This window comes from Cebus imitator, unplaced genomic scaffold (assembly GCF_001604975.1).
Source record: "Cebus imitator isolate Cc_AM_T3 unplaced genomic scaffold, Cebus_imitator-1.0 Scaffold390, whole genome shotgun sequence".
NCBI lineage: Eukaryota > Metazoa > Chordata > Mammalia > Primates > Cebidae > Cebus > Cebus imitator.
Genome location: NW_016107705.1, coordinates 849,633 through 869,654, shown reverse-complemented (window position 1 = coordinate 869,654; position 20,022 = coordinate 849,633). Strand labels below are relative to the sequence as shown.

The following is a 20,022-nucleotide window of genomic DNA, read 5'->3' as shown; positions in this document are numbered from 1 at the left end:
GAAGCAGAGAAAAGAAATGAGAAATACAAAAATATTTTAAATCTGGAAAATCCGAAGTTTTCCGTTGTTATTCACCAAAAAGTAGCAGTGACAATGGGAGGGGTTTTACCCAATCCAGTAACTGGTGAATCTGAGGCATCAGAGGTGATGTCTGAATGAGCTGAGGCACTGCAGTCCCTGTGATCCCACAAAGCTATCAGCGAGGCCCGATTCCCAGGACAAGACTTCACATTGAGAAGAAACTCCTGGCATGGCCAAAAATTAAAAAGCAGGAGAATAACAGAGACAAAGGAAAAGACAACCAAAATAATATTAAAGGGTGTGGAACAGACTTAGTAAATATCAGGAAACAAGTTGCTGAACATATGTATTTTTCAAGTAACTATAGCAAAACTGTAGAAAAGGGGGTTATACCAAATTAGGAATGTTATCTGAACCACAGGCCCTTCTAAAAGTTCAGAAAAGTAAATTTTACACATGCAAAAATAATTATAAAAGCTGAAATTAAGCCTTTTATTGAGTGATTGTGAGCTAAACCAGAATGAAAAGCACAATAATATTCTTATAGAATAGATACTAAATTAAAAGAACAGGAATATGAAATAGAACAAAACTATAAGTTATTCTAAATGACTTAAATAAATCAGAGATTCTCTGAAGACATTTACAAACATAGAATGATTTGTATTTTCCTGTAAACATGTCCCTTTTCCTCTTCATCTGTGCCTACCATAGGTAGTAATTAGTCACATCAATTAGCCTGACCTAGATATTGGGAAGTATGATTTTCTTCTTGTTCTTCAGCAGCTCTGTATTTCTACTCAGTCACTGAGTTCTGGAAATACTTTCTCCTAAAAACTTATTGAATCTATTTTTTCCTCTCTTTCTCTGAGTTCAAGAATGTATCATCTCTCATGTATATTAGGGTCATGCTCCTCATTTGTGTTCTTATTTTATGGTAGTCATCTCCAGTCCACGTGGCAAATTGAATTCATGGAAAAAATGATATAAAATATAATATAAAAACTAATATTTATAAAATAAAGACTTTAATGACCTTTCATTTTCTTACTATAGTCTGCCTTTTCCATCTCATCATCCACCATTCCTTTTTATGTATTTTATAGAATACTTATGTTTCTTTGTATAAATCACTGTCTTCCACATTGCTATGCCTTTTTTATGTGTGGTTTCCTTTGTTTAGAGGGCTCCATCCCCTTATCCAGCTGGAAGACTACAGCTAATACTTCAAGATTCAATTCAAATATCAACCTCTCTAGGATGATTTCCTTGACCTGATAGGTAAAAGTTTAACATCCCTTTTCTCTCATATCTTATGGCTATTGTTTGTTTACATGCAAATATTACTCTCCATTAGCTCAGAGGTCAGCAAATTTTTCTGCAAAGGGCCATAGAGTAAATATTTGCAGCATTGTGAGCCATACAGTCTCTGTCACAACCACTCAACTCTGTCACTGTCGTGAGAAAGCAGCCATAAACAAGATGTAAATAAATGGGCATGGCTGTGTACAGGTAGAACTTTGTTTACAACAGAGAATCATCTGGCTTTCATCCCTGGGCCATAGTTTGCTAACTTCTGAGTTAGCTGCCTCAGGTTTACATTTGAAGCTTGCTATAAAATATATATGATAAAGTTTTGTATTTATTATATTTTAATACACATGGAGGCCTGATTTCCTAAAAAGACCTTGAGTTCCCAAAGGAAACCACTGGTCTCAATTGGCTGTTTCTCTTCACCAACAGATTCTTGTACATATCAAAATAAAAAAGAATCCCATGAATTAATTACATGGACTATAACAAAAATTAGACATAGTGCATTTTAAAAATTGGTTGAAAAATGTACATCTTCATTCTGTATGGGCCCTTCCTTATGAACATCATAAGTTACCTGTTTGATGCTGCATGGTGTTTTATTCAGAGCACTGCATCATTCAGTGTGCCTCACTGATGTTTTTAGAGGTTCTTCACTCTTAAGAGTGTACAGTTTGTTAAAGAACAATGCAAGGACAAAAATTCATAAAAGTGGCATTTATTTTGATGTATATTACTTGAGTTTATAGTAGAATAATTTTACTGTAGATATAGTTCCTTTTTTCCCTAATGATATCTGTACTTTATGATTTTATGATCACAGTAAGTTATTCTTGGGTCTTGCATCAACAATAATCTTTCTAGCCTTTAGGTAGTTATAATTCTCTTCATTTAAACTAAAAACAAGGAAAGGTGAAATACAGAAAACATTAAGACATGTCATGTAATACCTACCATATCATATTGCTTGATTTTAAAGATCAAAACCTTAAAATCTAATGTTTGTCTAATTTAAGTACAGTAGAGCAGTAGCTATCTAGAGTCTGAATTCTAGATCAATGCAGATTTCCCAGTCCCTTCAAAAATGACCTAATAAGCTAATAAGGCACATACTCTTGAAGATTGCTATTCAATTGAAATGAGGTAATATTTGTTTACTATTTTTTAATAAATATAAGTCCCCACTGGTATTTTCTATTCTAAATTTAAATTACTTTTACTCCTAAGGTTTTCAGGAGGGACATTCATGTTAAGATGAAGTGGCCTTAGTAATCATAAGTATTTTGAGTCTGTTTGAGGGTGTGTGTGCACACACATGTTTTTAGCACATTCATAACAACTTATTTGAAATACATATATTTTTCCTCTTGAAATAGAGTTGATAAACTGGCATATTGGTCCCAATTGCAGGTGTAAAAAATTATAAAAAGTTTAGCAGTTTAAACAACACAAATTTATTATCCAACATTTCTGGTGGTTGGAAATCAGGTATGGGTCCCACTCTACAAAAATGCAGGTGTCAGCAGGGCTGCTTTCTGGAGGTTTGAAGGAAGAATCTGTTTCTGTGCTCATTCATGTTGTTAGCAGAATTTACTTCCTTGTACCTTTGGGACCAATAACCCTGTTTTCTTGCTAGCTGTCACCTGAGGACCATTCCCAGCTTTTAAAGCTCATTGTGTTTGACTCATGGTTACATTTCTTCATCTTCAAAGCCATAGAAGGTGGGTGGAGTCCCCATCACGGTGCCTTGTTGGGCCCTTCTCTGCCTTCCTTTTCTGCCTTTAAGAGTGTTTGTGGTTACATTGGGCTCACCTGGATAATCTCCCTATTGTCATGTTGGCTGATTAGAGAACTTGATTCTACCTGCATCCTTAATTCCTTTTTGACGTCTAACCTATTCACAGGCTTCAGGGTTAGAACGCAGGCATCTTTGGGAAACCAGTATTCAACCTACCATACTTTGTAATTCCCAATATCCACAGTAGAAGTGGTCAACCCAATTACTACCTACAAAACTTAGGATAAAATAATAATAGTAACAATATAATAAAATGGTCATGTTTTGTATTTGAGGTCTATTATTATCATAATAAAGAAGGAACCAAAAATAAAACAGATACTTATAAAAGATATTTGATATGGATAGTGCCTGTGTTTGTTGTAGTCAAACAAATTTTATCTCAATTGTATTGATTGAAGAATAATCAATTTTTTTAATTTTTAAATTTTAAGAGAAAGTGATATTTATAGTGGTAATTTATAAAGCTATGAATCCAGATTTGGTAGCTCATGCCTATAACCCTGGAACTTTGGGAGGTCAAAGTGGAAGGGTCACTTGAGCCCAGGAGTTTGACACCTTCCTGGTAACATGGCAAGAACCTGTCTCTAGAATAATGATTTTAATAATAATAAAATAATAAAACTGTGACAACTGCTAACATCACAGAGGGCTTAAGCTGCCTTTTATGTACTGCAGAATAAAAATTTTAGTCATGGTATAAATATAGATTGTAAAGATTATTTCTTAGGTAAACATGAACAGATTTGGCATAACTACCCAAAAAAGTAATAAAAATAAATAAACTCCCAAAGTTGCTTATACTCTGTACTATCTTAATTCATGTCAGGAGATACAGGATTGATTTCAATTCTATCATTGGCTAGCTCAGTTTTGCATCCTTAAAATTAATTTGTAAAAATTTTTGTTGATTATATCTTTCCACCAACAGTAAGAAATTTCTGCTATCTCAGTGCTCCAAAATTTCCATGACAACATGGATCAATAATGTGGTAAATAAATGAGCTCCCTTGTCCAAAACACTAGTGACCAGAAGTGTTCAGACTTTTAAATTTTGAATTTTTTGGATTTTGGAATATTTGCATATACATAATGAGATATCTTGAGGATGGAACCCAAGTGTAAATATGAAATTCATTTATATTTCAGATATACCTTATACACATAACCTGAAGACAATTTTATACAATATTTCTATATTTTTTTTTGAAAGAGAGCAATGTTTTGACTGTGTTTTGACTGTGACTTTTCACATGAGGTCAGGTATAGAGTTTTCCACTGTGGTGTTGTGTCAGCTTCCTAAAAGTTTCAGAATTTGAAGCAGTCTGGATTTTGTACTTTTGGAATAGGAATGCTCAACCTGTATTTTTATTTTGGGCATCAAACTGAAGAAAGACTAATACACTTGAATATGTCCAAGGGGAGTGAATGATAAAATAAATAGATATGACAATGTTTTTTAATGTTTGATGAAATTAGAGATGTTTTACCTGGGGAAAAAAAAAAACATTAAGTGACATCTAGTGTTTATTTTTTTATATTCCAGTGGCTTTTTTAGAGAATGTTAGTGTAACTACTATTACTTTATTATATCTTAATAATATATTGATTTTATTATTATATTATTAAAATGATGGAAGCTCATTCATCAAAAAACTGAGGAATTATGATTGTGGCATTTAGTGATATGCTTAGGAAGACCCTCCACATGTCACAAATATTCACCAAGTATCTACATTCTACCAGGATGTTCAAGGGCCATGGAATGCAGTGTGAGCTAACAACACAACCCAGGCAAAAAGAAAAACAGAACAACTGAAAGAAAAAATACTTCCTCTCCAAGCTGACCTTCTAATAGGACAAAAGAAAATGAACAGAATGAATAAGAAAATCCTATAGTACATCTATATCAAAATCTGGTAATTGTTCCTCTGTTTTCACTCCATCCTTCTTTTGCATAGTAACGAAGACCTCCCTCCAAGTTTTGGGAACATAGCTGTCAGTTATAGTCTAGATCTTCCAGCTTTGGTGTTACCAAAGTGGTTCATGTGCCTTAATTCTTATCCAGAAATTATAAGTGAAATGTTTATATATGTGTAACTTTTGTGTCCGTTACCTAAAGGGAGTCTCTTGAAGGGTTATGCTCTGGCAGTGGCAGACCAGCGGGTTTAGGGTAAACACTCTCACCATGAGTAATTAGAAGAGCTGGAGAAAGTATAAAATAAAAAGGATCTATTTGAAGATATCAGAGGAGTATCAAGGCCAAGATGCTGGATAAAAGAGAACTCCAGAGAGATGTACCTCCCATTTGGTAGCAATTTTTACTTCTAAATAATTTACTATTTACAAACATTAGCTAAGTGGCTAAAGAGCAAACTAAAATTAGTGGGGAAAGTCTGAGTTCCTAGCAGCTTTACAGGGAAATAAAATAACAGTATATCACGCTCTGTATTCCAAGTTTATTAGTGTCTATATTTTCTTCCTTTGTGTAACTATGTACAACATTTCAAGTTTTTCCTCTCATCTACTTTCTAATTTTCTTATTCTGTTTTAAACTGTGTCAACTTTTCTGTTAGATACTACTGCAATAAATATTTGATTTCATTAATGTGTTTTTCTGTTTCTAGATATTCTATTTGGTTCTTTTCTAACCCGTAGGATGCTTTTTATGGTTTTATGTTCCCTAAAGATATTTTCAAGTTTGACTTCCATTTCTTTAAAAATAAGCACTAGTGATTTACAACATCTATCAGATGTCTTTGTGGATGCTGTCTGCGACATGTTTCAGCTGGTAACTATTTGCTGTATCTTCTGTATTTGGTTATTATTTTATTTGATTTTAATTTTACTTTAGGCTGCCCATTTATCTTTGTTAATTACACAACAGGCCTCTCGAGGCATAAGATGATGATGACATCCTCCAGAGAAAGAATTTAACTAATTAAGTTTGTTTCCTGTACTAACTAAGTCTTATTCCAACTTTTGTCTTTTTATTCTGTAATTTTCTCAATGAGTATGTGTATTAGTCAGTTATCTCATTGCTATATAGAAATACCTTTCACTGAGTAATTTATAAAGAAAAGAGGTTTAATTTCGTGGTTCCATAGGTTGTACATGAAGCATGATGCTGCCATCTGCGTAGCTTCTGGAGAGACCTCAGGTGACTTACAATCCTGGCAGAAGACAAAGATGGCACAAATGTCTTATGTGGCAGGAGCAGAACCGAGAGTGGAGAGGACCTATCCTTTTAAACAACCAGATATCACAACAGTTCAGTCACTCACTACCACAAGTACAGCACCTAGGAGATGGTGCTAACCCATTCATGAGAACTCTATCCCCGTAATCCAATTACCTCCCACCAAGCCACACCTCCAATACTACAGATTACAATCGGACACATGATTTGGTGGAGAAAGATCCAAACCATATCAGTATGTTAACATATTTGATTATGATTCTGGTTCTTTCAACATTTTGGTGTATATGTTGAGGTTTTTTGGGCCACCCAGTTATTGAGAATTTAGGCTTCAAATCCATGCAGGATTTGAATATATTGTCTTATGAATATATTGTCTCAGGAAAGCTATTTTTCTAGCTCAGTAGCAACTCAACTTTCGTTATAATTATCTAAAGAGAGTCTCCTTCAGATTGAGCATTACAATGAAGGACTGCTGGGTCTGTCCCGCAGACCCTGGCCAAGCAATGGATGAAAGGAGTACTCAGACACAGGTATGTAGTGTAAGAGCAGCTGCCTGGCACTAGAGGCCAAAGAAGAGAGCATCCTCAAACAGCTGGAGCTGCTTCCTTTTATTCAGGGCAGACATAATGCCGAAAGTGTAGGGCAAACACAATTTGTGGGTAATTAACTTGGTTGCTCACCCTTTCAGGGAGCAATCATGTGTACAAATGATCAAAGGTCAGTTTCTGGACAACATAAGTAAACAAACTTTTTAAAGATAAACTCTACACTTTCTTGTACCTATTCCTTGCCCTCTGCCTCAAGATAAGAGAGGAGTTGCCTTCAGCTTATTCTCCAGTGAAGCTATGCAGAGCCTTCTGACATTTTAGAGGGTCTCCTCCTTTCCTTATAGTTTTTCCCACCATTCTGACTGATTTCCTACAAAGGACTTCTTTGGTTTTTATTTCTGTCCTGCTTGTCTCATAAATCCATCAAAACTAAATGTTACTTGTGCATAGTTGAAGGTCAAATTGGCTTCAATGCTCGTTTTATTTTTCTGGGTCCTGACTTTCTCATGGATTTTGAACTAATATTTCTTTTGCGTCCTTCAGAGATTTTGAGGAATTAAGATTTATTTTCAATATTTGATGCAGCATTTAAAATTTGTTAATTTTTAAAAAGATTTTAGTTCTATCCTTGAAGTTCTTTATTCTATCTTTATTTCTCTTTTATAACCTGGGATTTTGTCTGGTTCTGTTGTTTGAATTAATGTATTTCCTTCAAGGTACCACTTAAGTAGCATTTCTTAATTTTTAAAACTTTGTAACATTTTCTACTTAATTCATGGATTGTATTTTTAGATTTCAAACACATTTTTCCTACCAGTCTAATTATTGGCTTCTAATCAATTTATCTGTGAAAAAAAGAATAAGTTCTACAGGTAACTAATTTTTTAATTAGTTGTGGCTTATGTCATGACTTATGAAATTGTTGATTTTTAGAAATAGAACAGTCCACTCTGTTGCATGCAAGCCTCCCTCTCTGGCTCTCTTTGCATGAGCTGTATGTGTTAGAGTATAGCTTGTTAATTGTGTTTTTCCAGTTGGCTACATGTTTTCTATCTGCTTAGACTATCACTTTTGAGAAAGACGTTAAAATCACCCATTATGATTTCTTAGTACATTTTTGTTTCTGTCAACACTTCTTTTAATGTTAGGAGGCTATTTTGGGGTATATATACATTCACAATCATAATGTCTTCTACTGGTTTATTTAATCATCATGTAGTGATCATCCTAGCACTTATTCATTCTTACCCCTTATGCTGTTTGATGCCTGCTTTTTCTTTATATCTCCATATATATACTTTCTGTTTTATTTTCTTTTACTTTTTTATGGGACATAGAGGTAGATTTTGAATGCAATTGAAATCTTAAGGTTTTAGTAGATTATTAGCAATGATTACTACTTATTAAAATATTTCAATTAACCTTTATTTTGGCTTTTTACCTCTTTGTGCAGCAATTTTTCAATGGGTCATTTTTTTTTTTGTTATTAATGTCTTTCTTCCTTCATTCTCTCTTCTTACATTAGAAGAATAATTTGAATTTAAAGTTTCTCTCATTAACATATGCATATGATTTTTTTTTTAATTTTAGCAAAGTTTGATGTTTTTAAATTTTTCTCTTTTATTCTTGGGTAGAATTTGCAATTAATGTGTTTTGCTGCCTCTTGTGTTCCCTCACTTACGTCACCTATATTATTTATGCTAAAATTTAACCCTTAATTTTTAAGCAAAAAAAGTATTATTTTTAATAGCCTATAGTTAATTAGATTCAACAATATGTTTTGCTAACTCTCCTGGGTTTAATTCTTTCTTAGTTAAGTATGCTTTTTGCCAAAGTTCTTTCACAGGAAGTTTTTAGGTGGTGAAATGTTTTAGCACATTTAAGTAATAATGTTGTTTTATTCCACTGTTAAGCCACAATTCTTAGGAAACTGACACAAGAACAGAAAATCAAACACTGCATGTTCTGACTCATAGGCAGGTGTTGAACAATAACACATGGACACAGGGAGGGGAGCATCACATACTGGGGTCTGTTGTGGGGGATCCAAGGGATGGACAGCGGTGTGGTGGGGAGGTCAGGGAGGGACAACATGGGGAGAAATGCCAGATGTGGGTGACGGGGGACAGGAAGAAAACCACATTGTTATGTGTGTACCTGTGCAACAATCCTGCATGATCTGCATGTGTACCCCAGAACCTAAAGTGCAATAAAAAAACAGAAAATTATTATATTTGGCTATATCAATCCAGAATGACAATATTTTCCCCCAGTACTTTTGAGGCATAGCATCATCTTCATGCCTATATTTTTGCTGCTGAGTATATCAATAGCTTCATTATCACTCCCTTGTAAGATAGCTGTCTTTCTGAGTAGCTGTTAGATACGTGTTTTCTTAATGTTTCCCAATATATTATTATAAACAATTCAAATTCATGGCAAAGTTGAAAAAGTGTGAATCAATGAATACTTGTATTACTACCACATATTATGCTATATCTGCTTTATCACACGCACGCGCACACACACACATACAGACACGCAGGCATACATATTGCAACATCTATTTTCTTTGGGTGATTTGCAAACTTAATCTTAGATTTGGTTTAATTAAAAAGTATCACTATTAATGGCCAGGTGCAGTGGCTTATGCCTGTATTCCCAGTAGTTTGGAAGGTAAGGGCAGGTCAAGAGATTGAGACCAGCCTGACCAACATGGTGAAACTCTGTCTCTACTAAAAATACAAAATAAATTAGCTGAGTATGGTGGCATGTGCCTGTAGTCCCAGCTACTAGGGAGGCGGAAGCAGGAGAATGGCTTGACCCAGGAAGTGGAGGTTGCAGTGAGCTGAGATCACGCCCCTGCACTCCAGCCTGGCGACAGAGTGAGACTCCGTCTCAAAAGAAAAGTATCACTATTCATAATTAACAGTCTTGTTAAGGTATGATAGACATGCAATGAACTATGTATTTTAAATGTAGAATTTAATAAGTTTTGGCTAAATTCATCACAATCAAGGTCATGAATGTAATCAGCAAAAAAAGGTATTCCTTTCTCTGCACACACCCCTCAACCCTCCTTCACTGAGCAAACAATGATCTTTCTTACACTGCCATTTCCAAAGTGTTAGTTTATATTTCCAAACATTTTATTTTATGATTTATACAGTATGTCTTCTTTCTGTCTGGCTTTTGTCATTGAGTGTAATTTTTTAAGATTAGTTTATATTGCAGTATGTCTAAATAGTTCACTATTTTTTTATTGCTGGGTAATATTTCATTATATAGCTACACTACAGTTTACTTACCCATTCATATGTTCATGGGTGTTTGGGTGCTTTCCAGTTGTTGGCTATTGCACATAAAGGTGCTCTGAGTAGTTTTTGCACTAGTCTTTGTATGGATATATGCTTTCTTTCTTTTGGGTGAATATGTAGTAATGCAATAATTATGTTACCTGGTGGTGATGTGTATTTAAATTTTCAAGGAACTGTCAAATTGTTTTCTAAATTATTTGTAGAAATTGCAATGCAAGAAAATTCCATGTATACATATTATTTCCAATGCTTGTGTTTTTAATGTTGGTCATTCCAATAGGTGTGTCATGGCACCACTGATTTCTGTTTATGACTAATAATGTTGAGTATTCTTTCATGTGCTTAGTTATCTGTACAACTTCCATGGTTAATTGCCAATTAAGATTTTTGCTCATTTTTAATTGGATTGTTCTTTTACTATTGAGTTTTGAGAATATATATTCTAAGTTCAATGTCTCTATTAGATGTATGATCTGCAAACATTTTCTTCTAGTCTGTGAATAAAAGGTATAATATAACTATGCGGCACACCCAACTGAGGTGCTCAACTGTTCTTTTATCCAATGATAAAAGTAAAAGAGTTACTTAAGTTTCTTCACTCTTTTTCTGAGGAAACAAAAGACTGAGACTTATGCTCTGTTAAGATTCAATTTTGAAATTTGATAATTCTATGGAACTCAATATTTATTCTAAAATTTAATACATCTTCTATGTTTTTTAATGTAACACTTTTTTATAAGTCATATAAAAAATAAGATATTCTCATCTTTCCAGTGTTACATACACAAACAGGGCAGAAAATACTTTCAATATCTGCCATTAAACACATCAACATGAATGGGATAATCAATATTTGATTGAGACAATTTAGTTATTAAAATCATTTTACTTGTAATGGTATAAACGTATATGATAGCTATATTAAGATTGCAATGTCAGGCATATAAAGATAAGGAGATTGAAAAATTTACATTTATTCCAGCAATGTTATCCTAGCCATTTACTATTTATTATCAAATAATCAATCTTATTGAAAATGAATTAGTCACTAATTAAAATAAATGAGCACTATGTTTTACATAGAAGTTGGTCAAACTTTTATTTTAAGAATTCTTTCTGTTTGGATGAAATATTCCATCTTAATATTTAATTGTGGGTACAAACCTTTACAATTGTCCTTCCTGCATCATACAAGGTATTCAAAATGATTGAAGACAGTTGAACTGATGGGTGGGAACATTGCCTCTGACCTTGAGTTAATGCTTACATGCAAATGGTAAATTTGTTTTGATGGCTAATGATAAAATCTGCCTTAGTCTTCCTCTATACTCCGTCATTTCAAAGATATCAGTGAGCAATGCTTTTTCAAGTACTTCACTTGTCCACAGAATTTCTGAAATCTGCTCACTGTTTAGACCTAACATATTTTATGTGTTCTTCCTTCTTGATTGATGTCCTTCCATTTTACATTCATTAAGCTTGTTCTCTATAAAACGGGCTTGCATTTTCTTAAGAGGAAACTCATTACCTGCTTAACAGTTATTTTTAAAAATAGAGGGTTAATACAAGTATTGAATTCAAATTTGTTCTTTTTTTTTGTAGGAAGCATGCTACTAAGGAAATAGAAGACTCTCCCTTGTCAGATAAAAACATGAGTCTGAAATTAAAAGACATTTAATGCCTATAAGGTCTCATTATAGTTCTCTTACTGCATCTCAAACAATTATTTGCATATTGATATCAATATTAATTTATTCACTATTACTTAAAATATTGTTCTTCCCCATCCCACACCTTTCATTTGGCATTATTTAATACTACATCTACTTTCACTAGTCTTTCATCTCCATTTTCTTTCCTCTTAAATTTGATGTTTATATTTATTTACACATTTAAAATACCTATTTAAAACTCTCAATAATATAATACAATTTTGATTTCTTGCTCCCTTCTGAATCTGTTCAATCTTGATTATCTAAATGAACAAGCAAAAATCCAGGTCTTACCCTTGATCCCTTCTGTTTAACCTATTTGTTATTTAACATTCTAAATATTTTTAGGAAATTAAATAATAAAATTCATTTACTATTTACTTATATCTGAAAACCACAATATTCTGTGTTTATCTTCCAATTGTTTCTCAAAGTTGAAAACCACTGTCTGCATTATTATAATGATGCAGATATTTTTCTTTGAAAAGCCAAGCAGTGGGCTGGCATTACAGCTTTTCCCATGTGGGTCTAGTGTCACAACCCCTGTGACACTCGGGGAAGAACATATTGTCAATGTCAAAATGATCCTCTTTCATAGCCCATCATCAGTAGTTTCATAACATGGCACATTTCTATTTTTCTTACATTCATAAATTAGTTTCTTAAAGACGTTGGTTGGTTTTGTTTTTCTTAGTATTTCTAATTCTATTATTTTCATTGTTGAAAGAAGAAATATATGCCCTTTTTAATAGATTCCTTCAATATTCTGGCACATGAAAGACCGCATCTTTTTAATTGTATCTACTCCATTCCTTCTATTGACATTTTTGTTACAGCTCAGGAATTTCTTGTTCACCTTTGTCCTGATTATTACTAGGCTATCTAGAAAGATATTTTAAAATTTATTTGCTTTGGAGTCTGTACTTAAATCTGAAACAGGATAGTTCCTTGACACCTTCACAAGTCCTGAGAAGGGGTTGGTTCATTTATTCAGCCCACAGCTCTCAACCCCTCATCAGTGTGGGAGCAAGCAAGTGTGTGTATAGGAGTTGTCAGCAACCCCAAAAGCCCCAGAGGGCATGTTACAGTCTGCTTTTTTAGTTTTGCCTTCCATGGATGGTGGAAGTCTTAGCCCAGCAGAGGGTCAGTGTGACAGCCTCTTTAACCTGCACTTGAGTCCTTGTCTGGCTTTCAGGAGGAATCAGGTTGCACAAATGAATTGAAGGTGGTAAATGTGGAGGAATTTTTTTACTAATGAAAGTGACTCTCAGTGGGATGGGGAACTGGAAAGGGGATGGAGTGGGAAGGTGGTCTTCCCCTGGAATTTGGCCATTCCCAGCTGAACTCTTTTCTGAGGTCCCGCAGTCAAGCCACCCTTCTGAAATCAAGGTGTTGCTTCTCTTCTCTCCTCTGCCACTCAGCTGCTAGTGTAGACTGGGTTTTTCTTAATGGGTATAGGATTGGAGGCAGGACAGACAAGGATGGCTTTGGAAAAGGCAACATTTGAGCAGGAAAACAGGAATGCCTGTTCTCACTTTGGGCCATGAGCCCAGGCTTGAGAGTGGAGCCCTCACCAGGGACCTTGCCCTTTTCCGCTCATTATTTCTCTGCCTCTTGTTTGCATCAAATCCACCATTAAAAAAATGCCACACCTATATCTTGTGATTGTTAATTTTGTGTTGCGTAAATAGCTCCTCATATAACCTTCTCCAAAATGGTAGGTAGAGGTACATTTTCTAATTTACTGAGTTACTCAAAATTGCTTTATTTTGCCATTTTTATTGATTGATAGCTTGGCTGGACATATAATTCTAAGTTTGAAATATTATTGCCTCATAATTTTGAAGTAACTTAACATTTTTTTAGTGCTAAAGTTGCACATTTAAAAAGATCTGCTACCATTTATGACATTGATTGATTAATATTTTTTCTTAGTATTCTCTGGTTGCTTTATTCATGGTGTTCTGAAATGTCTCAATGATGTCAGTGATGTGTCTTTGAATTATTATTTGTATATTGAGCTCAGCAATCAGTTGGCCCTGTTATATCTACAGCTAGGTCACCACTCTTCAGCCCTGGAAGGTTGTTTCAGATTATTTATTGGGTATTATCACTTTTTTTTTCTTAATGTTTCCCTTTTGAAATTCCTGTTGATTGGATATTGAGCAGTCTGGACGTACTATTCACCAATTCATTTTCTTTTATAGATTTTTTCTTTTTTATGTTTTCAGGTATATGTTCCGGAAGAACCCGTCAAATTTCCTTTCAATCTTCTTATAGATTTTCATTTTTAATTTTTTAACATATTTATAATTTCTAAAGTTTTATTTTTTCTGAGAGCTATTTTTTTATTCAGTACTGTTCAGGACTCTTGTTTTATAAGAGGCATCATTTAGATGTCTTCTAAAGAGATTATATTTTTTAAGGTTCTATTCTGTCTGTGAATGATCTCTATTTCTTCTTGGGGCCAGATTTTTGTGTAATCGACTTTATTTCTCCTTTCATGCTGCTAATTTGCTTTATATGTCTAGTAATCTGTGGTTTTCCATTCAAATGAAGAAATAAAGGACTAGATTAGTTGAGCTGTTTGTTGCATATCTCTTACATTTTTGGGTATTAAGGCTAGACTTTTCCATTAATATTTTTTCTTGAATAAGGTTGTTCAGTAGGGTAGTACAGAAGCAGAGCTTGTTAATTGGCTAACTTTCTTTCATATTGAAATGGTGTAGAACTGTCTTTAAAATGGAAGGCCCCACAGTTTCTGAATTAAAAGCACTTTACTTTGGAATAATAACACACATTTGAGCAAAGTTAGTTCTATCTATGATGTTCTTTATAATTGTTTTGAAATGGACTTACAATTCAATCAAGTACCCCCCGCCCCGCAACTAACTCTTTCTTTATGGTTGTGGAAAATGATGTTTCTTTGTATCGTGTCACATTTTCAGTCCTATTACTATCTCTGCTCATTCCAAATAGAAAAATTTTCTGAGTTTAAGCTCTACATTTCAGGTTACCTTATTTTTGCATCTGTCATCTGCTATATCAGAATTTGAGAAATATATTCTTTTTAATTTTATCAATATTATTTCATCTTTTACTTTTATAAAAATTATAGAATTCCCCCAATATGTGTGCCCTTCAACCATTTTTTTTTGCATTTATGCGTTTATCCATATTTTAATCATTTATTATTTCTATAGTGTCTTGAAGATAAAATCTAGACTAATACATTTGCTTAGCCTCCCATATTTCTGTGTAAGTGTAAAGTATATGTTATTCCTAATTATGAATTAGTATGAATAAGAACTTGGAAGCTGTTTATCAAAATAATTAAAACTGTAAATGTGGAAGTTGCTATTTTATTTTAGCAATTTATACTGAAGATTAAAGTTTTATTCATATATATAGTTACATAGATGTTCAATGGAGGGTTATTATAAAAGTTAAATCAGTAAAAAAGATTTAACAAAGAGAGACTATGTCATTAAAATTTGGCACATATAATTTTAAGCTATAGAACTTATTTTTATAGTTGTAATCAATATCCATGCAGTAATTTTCAGTTCTTTCTACTTTATCATAAATATTATTTTTATAACTTTGATTACATTTACATTTCTTATTCATTTGGTTTAGATTTAAATTGTAGTTATTAACATAAGAATTTAAGAGAGTGTAACAGAACAAATAAAATACAAGTATGGCTGGCTATAACAAATTTAAATATGCAAAGTTCATCTTGTAGAGGCAGAGAGGATAGATACTAGCAGGAATGTGACATACACTGATTTATACAATGATGATCAAAGTTTGGTTCAAAAAGAAATAGAAGGTTAGACAAAAATGGATAACCTTTTGCATGAAATTAAACTTAAGCAGGAATTCATGATGTTATTAATATTCAAGAGTGTACTATTATATATATAATCTAATCTGACATGACAGAAGTCTTAGAATAATTGCTTTAAAAGTAATGCACTAAAAAGCAAAAACAGCAAACAAAAAAGAAACAAACAAAAAAATGCTGTTCTTCTAAAGAGCTCTTATATCAGCCCTATTTTGGGCAATAGTTTACAGTTCATTAAAGGAATGTCTTCAGTACACTACAGTGATGCCTTATATATATTTTGGTTTTGGAGAACCTGCTCTGTCAGACCCTGAATTCTCTCATGGTTTTGTAAACCCAGTTTCTAAATCCAGAATCACAAGCCTAGATATCTCCATTCTCTGTGGATAGGTTTTCACTTGATTTACTTAAGTGTCTGTCTTTATTTCTTTTCTTTTCTTCCTTCCTTCCTTTACCTACCTACTTACCCCTTTCTTTCTTTCTTTCTTGGCTTTAAATTAAAAGGACTCTAGTCTTCTCTACTTTCTTTAGCTTAGTATGTAACAAATGAGAAGTGGAAGACTAGGTCTCTTGAAACTTGATTCAGTACTTCTCCAGAGCTCAGTAAGAGGAAAACTAACAATTTGTTGCCATTTCAGGATTTTGAGGTGAATTCCATGTAGACTTTAATTCAGTCAGAATATGAAAAAAAGGAAGAAATAAAAATTATGTTTACACATATTCACTGATTGTAGCAATATTATTTATTATATAATATATGATTTCTGTGTTAGGGCTATTATAACAATGTATTACATGCTAGGTGGCTTATAAACAGCAGACATTTCTAACAGTTTTAGAGCCTGGAAGTCTGTGATCAGAGTTCCAGCATGGTAAGGTATTGGTGAGATCCTACTTGCAGTTTGTAAACTGTCAACTTTTTCTTGTATCCTCATGTGGCAGAATGAGAGCAAGCTAGTTCTCTGGCCTCTTCTTTTAAGGGCACCAATTGCAATCCCATTTGTGACCTAATGTGCTTCCAAAGGCTCCACTTTCAAATACCACCACACTGGAAATGATATTTCAACATATAAATTTGTAGAGGACACAAACATTCAGTCCATAACAAGATACTATTATTTATTACATAGTATATATCATATATATTATCTATGATTACATATAATGTGATATTTTCCATCCAATTTTTATTGGAATGATTATGAATACTAGCAAGATAAAATATTAGCCAAGAAAGAAAGAAATGGTACCCAGATAAAGTAAATCCAAGAGAAACAAACTTGTAAAGCTGTATATAAAAAATACCAAAAAATATCTAATGAAATAATCATCATTAATTTTCATAAAGTTGCTACATAAGGACAATGTAAAACAACAAATTGAATTTCTACATACCATCGAGAAATAAAATTTGTAGAAATTTATAATAATCACAGTCACAGTTATATTGAATATCTAGAAATGGTCCTAAATTTATATAATACCTCTTCATAAAAAATTATGAAACAAATTGATAATTTAAAGAACTAAATAAATGGACAAAATATGTTACAATCACAGATTTGAAGACAGCAATTTAAACATAGCAATTCTCCTTAAACTTCTTAAATATAAATTCAATCAAAATTTTCTCAACAATGCATTTCTATGTATTTTGTATTTAAAAAACTAGTAAGTTAATCTCATTATCCTGTGTTAGGCAAAATTTCTTGAGGCATTTTTAACATAATGTTTCTCAAAGTTATTTACAAACTCTGTGTGTGTGTGTGTGTGTGTGTCTGTGTGTTCAACACATTAATACATTGGAAAAATATCTTTTTCTCTGAAACCCTTTGGAAAAAGCTACTTTGAGTTATCTGCTTTATTATCTAATTAGCACAGGACAATCACTAGAATTAAAAAACCATGATTATCAGCTGAATAAATTTACCAGAACGGTTCAGGGCATAAAGCCTGACCCAGGTCTGGTGAAAACATCAAGGCAGCAAAGTGCCATTTCCCACAAGAAGATCATAAGTTAATGTATGTTGGCTGTTGGTCAAGATTCATTTCTAGTGTAACAAGGTTAGCTGCACTCAAGAAAGTATATATGGAACAATTTATGTCATCAAGAAGCATTAACCAGGGAATTGCCTAAGATTTCACTTAGCTTTTCTGTAAGATTTTTATTACTAGAAAAACACTGATTAAAATATATATTTGCCATGGTGGCCAGGAGTGGCCCTGGAGAGCCCGAGTGTTTCAGAGACTCAGAGGGAGGGAGACTTCTGCCACACGCGAGCCAAGGGGTGCCCTGGCCTCCGTGGAGACAGCGGCGGAGGAAGAATGACCCAAAGTACAACTGTGCCAAAGAAAAAAGCCAAAGTCTTCAGAAAACAAGGAATCTGCTAGAGAAAAAACAACGACATTCCAATTCCTGAAAGAGCTCCAAACGAGCTTGAATGGAAAATCGCATTTCAGGCTGACAGTACCATATATTAGTCCTGTCATAAAGATATGTTAAAGGCACCTTCATTTGGAAGACTGGCACACGATAACAAACCTGTATCTCTGAAGACTATAAATGCAGTGCAGCAAATTTGTATTTATTCAGAACTTACTGCCAGCATTTTATGTCAAACCACTGCTAGCAATGTGATTATAGAGCCAGTGTATTCCTATGTTGGCATTGTTTTTGGATAGCAAAGAATGTATGTTACTGCCTTACTTGTTACAAGTTGGCTTATGAGTGTAACACGGCTAGTGGGAATGCTTACTGTTGCATGTCTCATTATTAATGGGGTAGATACAACAAGAATGGATACTCCATTACTTTAAGAAAAAACTGGGCACTACCATATTTTGCATACCAAGTTGCTGCCCCTACAGGATATTTAAAAAGCAACTTAAATGCCTACGGAGAGAGGTTTTGCTACTTGCTGATGAGTGCTTCAACTTACACTTTATGATGATGTGGGGTATGGCCACCATCTCCTGTTTCTTCATGCAGTGTTTCTATTCTTGCTAGATAGCTTTCCGCTGGAGCAAGTGACAAGGTTTATAAGGATTATACAGTCTATGTATTTTATCTCTTTCTGGGATATTTACTGCAGTTTGAGAATTCAGCTTTATTGGTATTTCCTTTGTTAAGTTTAGTATCAACCTTAATGGTTGCTAAGTGCCTTCAACTGAATGTGAAGAAATAAATGTGGCTAATATAATGAAAGTAATTTTTACTTGGTGTGTACTCTGACAGTGGCATTGAATATTATAATGAAGATGTTTGTCCAGCCCAAAGAAAATAAGCACATGCTGAAATTCCTTGAAGTAAAATTTGGACTGAATATGACTCAGAATTTTTCAGTGATTTGGTTGCAAATCACTGACGAGAATCCCTGCAAGCACCATCTCAAGATATTTTTTTTTTTTTGCAATTAGCACAGTCTTCTTTATTATCTTTCTATATCCTGTGTTAATTATTTGTTTTCTTTCTGTACTGCAAGTTATTTTTAGGAGGATTAATGGTAGGTTACCGAAAGAAACTGTTACTCTTGATGATAGATGAATTGGAGAGAGGCCAGAAATAATTTCTCATGTAATTCACACTATTTTATTGGGTTCTTTTGTGATGGTTATAGAAGGCTTGAAGTACATCTGAATTCCTATGTGTGCATGTTTGCAGCATTTGGTGTTTGCTCTTCTTAACTTTGTATGACACATTGCAAGTGGCTTCCATCAAGAACCATACACCCAATGCTGTTGGTGATTTGTGAAGAAGGGGACAGGTTAATCTACTCAAAATATGGGAGATTTTGTTATGTGGTCAAATTTAACTTTCTTCATATGTGAGTTATCACTGGAGTTTTCTGGAACAGGTCCTACTTTGTATACAAAATCACCACTGTGATATCCTTCCAATTTTGAAAAATAACAGAGCCTTCATTTCAAAGACTACCTGAAGTAAAATGCAATTTTCTTCTATCTTCCTCGGTATCTTTTGCAAATTAGAGTACAGGCATTTTAAATATTGCTGCCTCTTTCTCCCTCTTGCTCTTAATTAGATCCAGAGTTCTGTGGGAAATAGAAGATCAAGCATTACTGTCCTTTGATAAAATGTGATATCTATTATTCTGCAATATTCCAAACAGATGTCTTCCTTACTATTACGTGGTCTTTCACGCTTTTACTGATTGTAATATTTTCCTTGTAAAATCTTTATTCTATTATTATATTAATCTTTAATTTGAATATTTTCACGTTCAGAATATATTTCTCAAACAT

General features: G+C 33.5%; 1 pseudogene; it reads left to right on the top strand.

Annotated features, from left to right (window-relative positions):
- Positions 1-19,590, top strand: part of LOC108289060 — a 104,525-nt pseudogene extending 84,935 nt beyond the window's left edge.
- The last annotated feature ends 432 nt before the right edge of the window (positions 19,591-20,022 follow it).